Below are 12,756 nucleotides of genomic sequence, written 5' to 3' on the forward strand. Positions count from 1 at the left end.
GGTGAGGTGTCAAAACAAACACAACTTTTCTTCTTCTTGTGTAATGTTTGAGTCAGCTGAGCTCCATCCTCCCTCAGACATCACAACCAGCCCGGCCCCTCCCTGGTTTCTTCAAAGTTTACTTAGCCCCCGACCCCCCGCCGCTCCCGTTCATTTGTTCTCCTTTTCTTAATAAAAGGAAAGCTGGTTCAGAGCGAAAGGAAAATAATTTGACTCTGCGTGTGTCCTTTCAGATCAGGAAAATGCTCACATGTCTTCAGTTTTGGAAAAAGGACAAACGTGGAAAAAAACTTGTTTTTTTATGATTTCTTTCCAGAAAGATGCAGTGACTTCCAACTCCTCAGCTGCTTGGATGTAACCCTTCACCTTTGATCTGTACGACTTTTTTCGCAGAAAACACTTAGACACAAAATATTTACATACCATAACTTTTAAACCGTGTTCTTAGGAATCTGGTGGAATTATCATGGAATTATCATGGAATTATCATGGAATTATCACGGCTCATGTCGCTTTTCTCTTTTAGAAATCTACTGGAATTATTGAGAAATTATTGTGGAACTATAGTGGAATTATCGCAGAATTATTGCGCATCTTTTCTCTTTCAGAATCTGCTGAAATTATCGCAGAATCACCGTGGAATTATTGCGATAGTATCGTGACTCTCACTGTTTTCCTCTTTCAGAATCTGCTGAAATTATTGCGGAATCATCGTGGAATTATCGCGAAAGTATCGTGACTCTCACTGCTTTTCTCTTCCAGAATCTTCTGGAATTATCACGGAATTATCGTGGAACTATTGTGAATCATTGCAGAGGTATCGCAGAAGTATTGCGGCTCGCGCCGCCTTTCTCTTTCAGAATCTGCAGGAATTATCGTGGAATTATTGTGGAACTATTGCGAAATTATCAGTTTGCTTGTGATGATGGTTGAAACGTTAGAGTAAATCAAAGAAGATAAACTCTGGAGCTTCGGTGTTAAAGGGTTAATCTCTGTTGAAGCTGATAAAATGTCGGACCGCTTTTTTTTCGGTCGGGTTAAAGGCAGCCTGTGAGGCTCAAAACAAACTCTGAGCATCACACCCGCACAAAGCGCCTCCAAAACAAAAGATCAGAATGAAATCTGTCATTTTCCTGGGGGCGGAGGAGGCCTCTCTTTCAGCCGAAAGCTCCAAAAACAAGTTTGCTGAGAGCGCTGACAGCTCCTGGTGTCCCGGCTTTATTCCGGCTGGACATGAAGTTGGGTGACAGCTCAGCAAACACACACAGCATCTCTTTGTCTCTTCCTCCTTTCCTAGAACACGCATGTATTATTCATGCAGGAGGAGCTGGATGTGGGGCCTTGTCAAGTGCTGAACCCACCGTGGTGACAGGAAGAAGAGATCATCAAGAGGAGGGAAGGGGAGGAAGAACATGCACACCTCAGATTTCACCTCGGAGATCAGGTTCAACTTTAGAAATTTTACTTTTCTTTACTTTCCAGCTGAATCAACAGCCCCTCTCGTCGTTGAGCTAAAAGAAACTTCAAGTGTCGCTTCACCAAATCTGAGCAGAATATCTGAAAAGGCCGTCTGCTTCCTCTCTGACGGCTGTTTTATCTGCTCTTAAGCCGTCACTCCAGAGTTGTGGTTGAAAGAGTCGTAACACTCGGAGACGGCGGGAGCAGAAAAAAGGAAAAACTTCCAGACGGTGAACTGAATGACAAGTAAAGGTAAAGTGTTAGTGGGAAAAATTAATGAGGGTTCATAATGACTAAAGTGAATGAAGCCCCGAGGAAGCGCCGGGCTCCTGGTGGAGCTCAGCGGGACGCCTTAACGACATTAAATTCTGCATCGATGAAAGTCAATTATTTTGCTTCTTGCTGCTGAGATTCAACCCATTTTCAATCTGATCAAATGAGAGCAGATGTAAGCAGTGTTTAGTGATGAAGGTCAATCATCATCACCAGCCTCCGCCGTTCCTTTGGCTCAGCAGTTTGCGTTTGGTAAGTTCCCGAGGGCAGCTGTCGACAGTCTAAAGGCTATCAGACTTTTTAGTTTGTTGCAGCTTTAACACCAAAAACCAACGACTATCTGATGGAAACATTTGGCGACTGCAGATGTTTCCCTTCAGGAGTTCATGGAAAAATGAAAAGATTGAAACATTCAGCAAACGTCAGCATTGTTTGGTGATGTTAAAACTCGTTTTTCACCAAACACTTAGAAATATCTCAAACTGTGTAGCTTTTCTTTTTGAAGTTTTCAAACATAAATCCTGGGGACTTCTTCCGTGGAAACTGAAAAACTTTGTTTTTTTTGTGTGTTCACAGGACGTGGCATTGACTCTCTGTTGAGCTTTGTGAATGCTAAACTGTTGATAATCATGATCCAAAAGTACAGAAATGAAAAAATAACATTTAAAAAAACAGTAAAACACAAATCTCTGTAAATACTAGTGCTGCAACGAGCAATTTTTTTTATTAGTTGACTAATCACCGATTATTTTTTTCAGATTAGACGACTGATTGGGTCATGTGTAAACTGGAGGTAAAGCACACATCTTAACCATCATTAGCTTAAAACTAACTAAATACTAGATATATAAAATTATCTGCAATAATGCTAGTGTGAACACTGTAAGCTGAATTTGGCTAATGAAGATGCTGAAATTGATAGCTAAAAACACTGAAGATGATAGCTGAAAATACTGAAGTGGACAACTAAAAATACTAAAGTTGATAGCTGAAATCACTAAAGATAATAGTTGAAAACGCTGAAGCTGATAGCTGAAAATACTGAAGTTGATAGCTGAAATCACTTAGCTAATAGCTGAAAATGCTTAAGCTGATTGCTGAAAACACTGAAGCTGATAGCCAGCTAAAATATTAGTCAAATGACAAATCAGCCCAAAAAACTGAAAAAAGTCAAAATTAGCCAAAACAGTCAGCATGCAGCTGAAATATTAGATAAACCCCATGATAGCTTAAAAAACTAAAACAACTCTAAGTTGGCCAAAATAGCTCCCATGCAGCTGAAACATTAATTAGACTCCAAAATTGCTTGAAAAACTGAAAAAATCCTAAATCTGCCAAAATAGCTAGCTGTTTTTTCAGCTACATGCTAGTTTTTTTGGCTAACATAATTTCCTTCTATTTTTTGGCTAATTTGACATTTAGCTAATATTATAGCTGGCTGTGAGCTTCAGCGTTTTCAGCTATCAGCTTCAGCATCTTCAGCTATCAGCACTATCATCTTCAGCGGCCAAATTCAGAAAACAGCATTAACACTAGCATTATTGCAGGTAATGCTGTATATCTAGTTCATAACTATGTTAATAACTTACGGTTCAATAAATGTTTATCGTGTTTGTCCCTCGATCTAAGGTGTGTCTTTGATTTTGGCCTCTTTTGCGATTGAGTTTGACACCCCTGAATTAGGGGATCTGTAGCATGTAACTAGTGCAAAAGAAAAAAATCTACAATTTCACAAAAAAAAATAAAAAAATCTGCACCTCAAACATATATCCAAAAATAGAAATTGTAGTAAAAAAAAATCTCAGTAGCAAAAAAAAAAAAATAAAAAAAATAAAAAAAAAAGCAACACTATACCATTATTAAATTAAAGTCTCAATTGTTAGATGTTACACACCTAAAACTACACTTGCCCCTCCCCTGGGGTAAGCAGATAGACACTAACTCTGTACTTTACTGAACGTATTCTAAAAAAATGGTGACAAAAACATAGAAAGTCTCGATATCATCGAGCTAGTATTGACACTTGACTCTGGCATTGATGTTATCGATACTCAGATCCATGTTCCCACCCCTACCCCTAACCTCACATGCTCCATCCACTCTCACTAAAGCATCACTTCTTCTGGACATGTTCGCTGACAGATCCTTAAAGCTGACAGGGTTGTTTTCTTCCTCAGGAGCAAGAAGTCACACTGAGACGTTACGCAACCAAATGAAGAGGAACGGCTTATTAACAGGCGGCTGTCACTTCGGATCATCGGGAACCCTCTGATGAACGACGACGGAACAACAACCAGCAGCGCTGTGAGAACAAGCAGCGCCCCGGGGGGCGGCTGACCCCGGACCATGTGGCCCACCCTGACCGCCCCTCACACACTGTGGAGGCATATCAGCACAATCACATTATTCCAGATTAATGCGCAACTAAATATGTGTGGCCTATTTATAACAAAGAGCTGCCACATGCCCCCAATTTCTGAGGAAAAGAATCCCAGATCCAGAAGATAGAACTTTGTGTGTTTGTGTGTAGTTAAAATGCCCTCAGGCAGGACTGAAGACAGCTGCACATTTGTAAGGAGAAGAGCATTCTGGGTCATTTTTCCACATTAACAGAGCTTCACGAAACAGTCTTCTATCAACAGACACATGATGTGACACAACAGACACATCGCCGACTGTCTTTTCTACCACACCAATCATGACGGGAAAAGTCTTAGCAACATCCATGGCGATGGAGGACACACTCTTGTCATGGGGGGGCTCAGGTTGACATTTTCCTGTGAATTCTCTTCAGCCTGCTGCTTCTCCAACAGGTCTATAGTTACTGCTAATCCTCTCTGAGAGTGAGTGACAGTGGAGGTTGGTTGGCAGGTGTCATTATCACCTGTTGTGGGGGGGGGGTTTCACAAACAGGAAGTGATGATATTACACCTGCCCCCCAGGCTGCGGATCCCTGACAGGAACAGCGGTGTCATCGTTACTAAAGCGTTTAGCAGCTATTACCTTACAGATTAAAATGACCTTCTTTCATTCTAAATATTACATATTTTCATTATAGTGTGAATGTTTAGTAAGCATTAATTTTTTTTACTTTTTTTTATTATTTATTTATTTATTATTTACATTTTTGGCTTTAATTGGTCTAATTATTAACTTGGTACTTCCTGTAGACTTTTTATTGTAAATATTTAAAATATTGTTTTTAGAAGTTTATGTTTTAATCTGTACGTAACTTATTACCCCGTTGTTCTATTTTTACGGCTGAAAGTCTTCAAATTTCAACATTTTGAGTGGATTAGCAACAAGCCTTTAAATATATTCATGGGCTATGCTTTTATCTTTTATAGTCATTTTCAAAAATTTGGAGTGTAGCTTCTATTTTAGCAACATGTTAAAATTTATGGCTAATTTTTTATCTACTGGGGATTTATAGGCCAATTTAGAGTTTAGCTTCTATTTTAGCAACATGCTAATGTTTTTTGGCATTTTTTTTATTTACTGGAGCTTTTTTAGGTTAATTTAAAGTGTAGCTTCTATTTTAGCAACATGCTAATGTTTTTTGGCATTTTTTTTATTTACTGGAGTTTTTTTTAGGTTAATTTAAAGTGTAGCTTCTCTTTTAGCAACATGCGAGTGTTTCAGACTAATTTAGTTTACTAAGAGATTTTTGTCTATATTGGAGTCTAGTTGGTATTAAATTAATGTGCTAGCTTTTTTTGGCTAATCCTCTACTGAGAGTTTTTTTATGCTGATTTGGATTTTGGCTAATATTTTAGCAACATGCTAACGTTTTTGGATAACTTATCTACTGGGATTTTTTGGCTAATTTAGATTTTAGCTTCCATTTTAGCAATATGCTAACTTTTTTGATGAATTTAGTTTACTAAGGAATTTTAGGCTATTTTGGAGTTTAGCTATAGTATTTAAGCAATGAGCGACCTTTTTTGGCAAATTTGGGCTCTGTTGAGGTTTTTTCATGCTAATTTAGATTTAATCTAATTTTTGAGCAACGTGCTAATGTTTTTGGCTAATTTATTATCTACTCGGTATATAAGTTTACTGAGGAATTTTAGGCTTTTTTGGAGTTTATCTACAAGGCAATGAGCTAGCTTTTTTTTTGGCTAATTTTGCCTCTACTGGGATTTTGTTTTAATGCTGATTTTGAGTTTAGCTTCTATTTTAGCCACATGCTAACGTTTTCGGATAACTTGTCATCTTCTGGGGATTTTTTTTAGGCTAATTTAGATTTTAGCTTCCATTTTAGCAACATGCTAACTTTTTTGACTGATTTAGTTTACTGAGGAATTATAGGTTATTTTGGAGTTTATCGTTAAGGCAATGAGCTAGCTTTTTGGCTAATATGGCATCTACTGAGGATTTTAGGGCTAATTTGGAGCTTACCTCCTATTTAAGCAACTCACTAAATATTTTTTGCAAAATTGGCTAGTATTAGGAATTTTTAAGCAATTTTACTAATATTTAGGTCAACTTGGGCGCTCTTTCATAGTTCCTTAACAAGATTTCCAGTCTTTTAGCAAATTTAACATATTTCAAATAGCTTTTACATTTTCAGGAAATCCCTTCAGCAATTAAAGTAAATTGTGTCACCATTTTCAGCAAAATGCTTCAGCATCTTTAGTGACTATTTTCAGCAAAAACATTCACACTAGCATTATCGAAGGTAATGCAACTCTTCTGGTTAATTTGTTTTTAAGCCTTTTTTCCTTACACTTTTGATTAAATGTGAAGAGGAGAGAAATTTTTCCCACTTCAGATCTACTGCCTGATCATGCCTTACAGGCGGGGAGAGCGCCGTCATGGAGGACCAGATTCCTACTCCAGGAATGAGTTAATCCCATAATGACTTCCAAGGATGGAAAAAGTCGGATCGGCTTTTTTTGCCTGGATGAGAAGAAGACGAGGTGAGATTTGGGGAAGAGGGAGTGGGGCGGCTCTACCTTACAGCACCTGAGGCAGCGTAATTACATCTGAGGATGAGATGAATGTCCTTGTAAAGACTGCACACACACAACCTCACACCGACTCACACAGAGACCCCCGGGTCACAGTTGTTCTAGACCTTGGGCATTTCTCCACAAGTCTCCGACTGTGTGAGCGATTCTTTAAACTGCACCCTTGGGCCCGGCTCCAAACATAAGCCAACCTGACATGAAGGTGCACATTTGGTTAACTTTCAACCCAGAGTGGCACACACACAAACACACACAAGCAATTTAGGGAGCAGAGGGCTGAAACTGTGCGAAAGGAAAATGGGTGATAAAATCCTCATTTTCCTTCATTGCCGGGCCGTTTGTCTTCGTCATGCAGGCGGCTCGCCTGTCATGGAAAAGCTGGCCCTCGACAGAGCTGAGTCACTGCGGTCCAGCATCCATCATTCACTCTTTTACTGTTACATTAATTTGTTTTTTCAGTCTGAGCTGCACGAGCATCCCTCGCTTTGTGGCTGGCCCCCCGTCACAGACAGAAACTGAGCGTTCATGAAGCTGCAGCTGCTCTATGAAGTGATTTTTGTGCCACTGAATTGCAAGCTAAAGTCACAGTTTGGAGATCAACATTTTCTAAATTGCAAATAAAAGTTTTAAGAATACAACTTTACAATTTGCAAATTAAAATATAAAATATTTGCCTTCATAACCTTTTTTTTCTTTCAAAAAATATTTTTGGGTTTGCCGCACAAACATTTTCAGATGCGTAGTGTCTCATCTCACTTTCTCCCTATCTTTGATTTTGTGTTTGTAAGTTTTAGTTTAACGCGACATATGTGCCTCCAAACATCCACTGATTGGTCTAGATCAGGAGTCTGTATCCTTTCACACCCAAAGAGTCATTTGGTCCAATTTCTTACAAACCAAAACCCACCAAGAGCCGCCAAATCCCACTTCATCTTTTAAAAAATGTACTTAACTTTATGTGTCTGTTAAACCCTTTGTTTATAAAATGTAGCTTTCAAATATTTAAAAAATATATATATTTCTAACAAGTTATATTTTTCTTTAAAATAACAACTTTAACTTCTTTACTTTTGACAACAGCACACACAAGTTCCTTTCAAAATTAAATACACTTTGTGTCAAATAAGATCCTCTTATTGCAGCAGTTTCACCTGAATTAAAAATGCAAGAAAACCAATCCAGACATGCCACTTTCTATCATTATAACAAGTAGATGCTTTTATGTAGTTTTAATTAAAATATGTGCTTAAGTCAACTAAATACTGTGATAATAAATTACATTGTTAGCATTGTTCTTAAAGGTGAAGAGTCACAATTTGCAAATTTGTCTTAAAACTTTACGTTTTGTTTGCAATTTAGGAAGTTTTGATCTCAAAACTGTGACTTTTGTTTGTAATATGGTGACACCACATTCACTTCATGCTGCCCTGAAGAGGAGACTGTTTGGTTCTTTTAATGACATTTTCATCACTGAGATGCAGCTCCTTCGTTTATGAACTCAGAAGAAGGATTTTCCAGAATAAAGTGTGCAGAATTGAAATGGAGAATATCACTAAAAACAAAGACATTTAGCTGTGATTGGTAATGGGACAAAAATATGAAAAAAAGGAATTATCTTTCACGCTATGATGTCTGCAGATGGCGTCATCTTTAGTGAGAGCAGGCAGAACGAGAGGAAAGTTTGGTGCAGAAATACAGAAAACCTTCACGAATAAGAGGAACTTAAGTGGAGCTTAAAGGTTCTGAAGGTTGAGGATTTAAAGTACTTAGACTTTAAAGTACTTCTATTAAAAGCAGCAGAAAATGTGTGGAAACAAGGTGAGAAGGTGCGAGCGAGCGAGTTGGAACAGGTGTGACAGATGTGTGACAAAAGAGTTTCAGCAAGTATAAAGGGAAGGTGGAGAACTACCAGATGTTGAGGGATTTACACGAGACGGTTGATGCAACGCTGAAGATGTTACCGTTTTCTTTGGAAGTGATGATGATAGCATCAGGAAGGAATCCATCAGATTCTCATGTTAGATGTTCAGAGATGCTGAAGTTGGAGGAAAGAGACCCAGACAAAGACCAAAGAGAGGATACGTGGGCTGGAAGAAAGCTGATTATGGAGATGAAGATGCAAAGAAGGGAAGACGGTTGTTCACTAAAACAAAGAAGTAATTCAAAAAGAATCAAAAACATAAATTTTTCTTCTTTGATTTTTTTGGGCATAATGCTGCGGTCACGTCGGGCATGTGACAGGCGTTCTTGAACACACTGAATGCACAATATTGACCCCTCTTAGCCCATAATGTTCACACTGGACTATCAGTACCTGATAAAAGAGCATGTACCTACAGCTGCAAGAAAAATGTCAAAGCAGTGAAAAAACTCATGATTTGTACACAAAATGGTTCAGTCCATTGCCAGCGCCCATGCAATGGTGAATATTGGATTATCATCGTGTCTAGAGAATGGCCTTGGTTTATCTTTATTTATACTATGGTCCAGCTGAATTCTCAGTTCTGATTGGCTGCTGAGTGTGGATTAAAAAGGGATAATCCACAGGGATAATGCACATCTAAACAAGAAGTTCTGCTCACATTGGCCAAATGTTCTGTGTTACTGGTTTCTTTAAAACACTTATGTCAAAGTCAAGGCCGGATCCGGTCCTTCAGGTAATCATACCCGGCCCTTCATCATTTTTAGCTATCAATTTCAGCATCTTCAGCTATGAGCACTAGCATTCACACTAGTATTATCAGAAGTAATGCTATATATCTAATCAAAAATATGTTAAGAAGTTCCGGTTTTAAAGTTTTAAAAATGTAGTTTTAGTTTGTTCAATAAATGTTTATCCTGTTCGGTCCGTGACTTAAGGTGTGTTTTGGATTTTGGCCCCTTGTGTGATTGAGTTTGACACCTCTGTTCTAAAGGAACTTTTTCCATTATCATCTGGACAAAAAGATGCGGTAAGAGGTGAACTTTCTCTCTGAACTCAAGCTTTATTTAACATTGCGACAATAAGAGTTTATATTGTTTCCTTTGCTGCTGCTGGTGAAATCGGTCAGTTCAGTGGCGTGTTGTCCACACATATCAAATATTCAGTTTTTGTGAAAAAGTTATCTAAATGTAATTTTTCTTTTTTAAAAAGTGCTAAGTTTTGATTGAATGTTAATTTTTTTGTAAGTGACCATTGTATAAGTGGGATAAGGCCCTTTGAAGGGGGAATTATCAGAAATTAATGCACTTCACAGGAGAAACCGATAATGCCCAACTTTGTCGGGCATTATCCCTTACTTGTTAAAAAAAAAGAAACGCAGACATCGTCAGGCTTGTTGCCGTGTCTGAGTTCACCAGATAAACCAGTTACGCCGGGCTCACACCGAACGTGTGCGTGGAGAACGCGTGGAATCCGCTTCACCTCCAGTTCACTCCAGACGTGTATTTTTGTGAGGGTCGACAGACGCTTCTGCTCAGCTGTGGTTATTTAGAGCTTCTACAGTTAATTGACGTTGTCCATACTGACTTGTCGCCAACTGCTCTCTGCCTCTTTCTCGTTGGTTGTGTTTTTTAGACACCAAAAACCACACCCCCCCTCCGCAGTCGGCCCACTGCATTGATCTATGTGTCTTTGTTTTTTTGGTGTTGTTTGTGTGTTCATTTTCATCTCTACAGTCTCTTTAGATACAAACTATGATCTCATTTGCCAATAGTGGTATTTTATTGTGAAAACTTGGTTATATTTGGAAAATTGACCAGATTTTCTCAAGTCTTGGTGTAACTTCCTGCCAGGATTGACGCGGATCACTCACAGCTAGCACAAAAAATAGACCAGACGCCAAAACTGTCAGAAAAAGGTGGATGAAGGACCCAAACGCAGGAGACTTTTCAAGAAGCCGGTTTAACAAATTCAGAGTTCAAACCTGAACTCAGAGTTCACTGACTCAAAGTTTGCAAACGTAGAGTTTTCGGTTTCAGAACAGCTGAAAAGAGTTGATTCGGTCAACTTTGAGTTGTTGGAACCAGAATCAGGTGCGAGCGTCGCAACCATAAAAAGCCCTGATCAATGACAGCACGATTCACCATGGCAACGGGAACAAACACCAATAGGGCATCAAACTTCACAGTGACAGAAATCATTGTGCTCATACAAGCATGTCGACTACAAGCACATTTTCCCCAAGAAAAGCAACACAGCTGCAGCGGTAAAACAGAGAGAGGAAATATAACGTGCAGTCTCTAATGTGAAAGTTCTCAAAATGTTGATGAGGAAGTCCTGTCTGAACATCCTTCATTTTAAGAAAACTCTGAGTTTCCTGAATGAAACCTGCTCCAGACCAGGTTACGTTCACAGAGTCTGTTGCTATAGCGATGAACTCTGAGTTCAGCTTAACCAGCTTCGTGAGACAAGGTTGGTTTAACCCTTCCGCTCTCCTTGGCTTGTTTACATTAAAAGTGGGGTCATCTGGACCCCACAAGACAGTGCGCTGAACTTTTTTTTATCATTGATTTTTGAGTTTCACTAATGTCCATGGCAGACATAAAATCCTGTCCACCTTTGTCCACATTTGTCATCGAAGGAATCACACATCAATATGTGGTTGGAGTCATCTGGACCCTGAAGATAATGGAAGGGTTAACCCACTTTCACGGGTTTAAGTTACCTCCGTTTCTGAAACCGGAAACTCAGAGTTTTCCTTATCTCAGAGTTCACGAACGCTTCTTAAAACGGGCCCCAAATGACCTGACACCGAGGAACTGAAAACCAGACACTTAAATACACCGCGGTTGATTAACTAAATGAAGACAACTGTGATGATTTAACCTGAACATGGTAAGACTGACGGGAAAACAACATGACAAAACCTAAGCATAGAATCATGAAGTCCCGTCATGCCGTGTTCACCAAATCTCTTCCTGAGGGGGATCGTCAGGACCATCCTTCCTGTTCCTGAGGATGGTCGCCGCTCACCCCCCTTGGCTGGGTTTCCTGTTCCGCTAGGGGGGTCGCTGGGACTGCTCCTCCTCACCCCTGTTCCTGAGGAAGGTTCTGATGGCCCTCACTGTCGGACTGCAGAACCCAGAATTTTTTTAGACTTGTTTTTGTTTTGTTTCTCCGTGTCCCCTCATGCCAAGTGTTTTGTTTTTTGGGCATCTGGGGTCTGCCCTTTTCGGGGAGGGGTACTGTGAGGATTGTGGACTTTGGTTTGGTGGTTATTAGTTATGTTAAGGGTTTTGGTCATGTTCTGTTTTAAGCTCTCTCTCACTCACATCAGTTCCAGGCTTGTCATGATCCACCGCGGTCTTCATTTCAGTTAATTATCCTCAGTGTCTGGCTTTCAGTTCCTCAGGTCATCTGCTCTGCTATGTCACTGGTTCGTTCTCCCATAGTTTTGTCATGTTTGAGTTTATTTAGTACACGTTTAAGTTTCCTCCACCAAGTCTTGTCTCCTGCGTTTGGGTCCTTCACCATAATTCCTGACAGAAACGATCGCTGAGGACTGCGGCACTCTGCGTCTGTTGTGGACCGCACCATATAACCTATGGTTAAATGATGCGGCTGAATGGAAGCGGCCTCTGTTCCGCGCCGCTTCACAGTGCTTCTGCATCCAGTGTAAACCTGGTGTTATTCTCTAAGTTTGCTGCGTTCCACCGCTTCACTACCAAATCCGAGTCCCTGTTTGGTCAAAATATGACCTGGTTTAGCCGCTAGTAGACATTCAACCGCCACTCGTTCTGTACGTACTCTGAAAAAAGTGAAACATTGGATCAATTAACAATATTTCTGTAATTTGTTACATTTACAAGTACTAGTTTTCATCAAATTACATTTTTAAGTTAATGTTTTACTCAACTTAGATACTTAATGGGATAAAAACTAATATTTTCAAATGTAACAACTTACAGAGCTTTAGTTATTTGACACAACGTTTCACTTTTTACAGTATACAACTAAAGTTGGTCTTAAAAATGTGTGTAACCCCCGTTACAAATACACTCAGAAATAATAAGGCATTTTACAATGATATAAAAAGGTCAATAAATATTAACAAATAACATGATAAAAACA

At 39.3% G+C, this 12,756-nt stretch overlaps 1 long non-coding RNA gene across 1 annotated transcript in view; it reads left to right on the forward strand.

Annotated features, from left to right (window-relative positions):
* The first annotated feature begins 6,360 nt into the window (after positions 1–6,360).
* The window catches only part of LOC112145631, an 8,454-nt gene continuing 2,058 nt past the window's right edge, over positions 6,361–12,756 (forward strand). Inside the window, exons 1-2 of the long non-coding RNA XR_002919106.2 lie at positions 6,361–6,412; positions 6,532–6,653. This is a non-coding gene — a long non-coding RNA (uncharacterized LOC112145631). The remainder of the gene's footprint in view (positions 6,413–6,531; positions 6,654–12,756) is intronic.

This window comes from Oryzias melastigma, linkage group LG5 (assembly GCF_002922805.2).
Source record: "Oryzias melastigma strain HK-1 linkage group LG5, ASM292280v2, whole genome shotgun sequence".
In the NCBI taxonomy this organism is placed as follows: domain Eukaryota; kingdom Metazoa; phylum Chordata; class Actinopteri; order Beloniformes; family Adrianichthyidae; genus Oryzias; species Oryzias melastigma.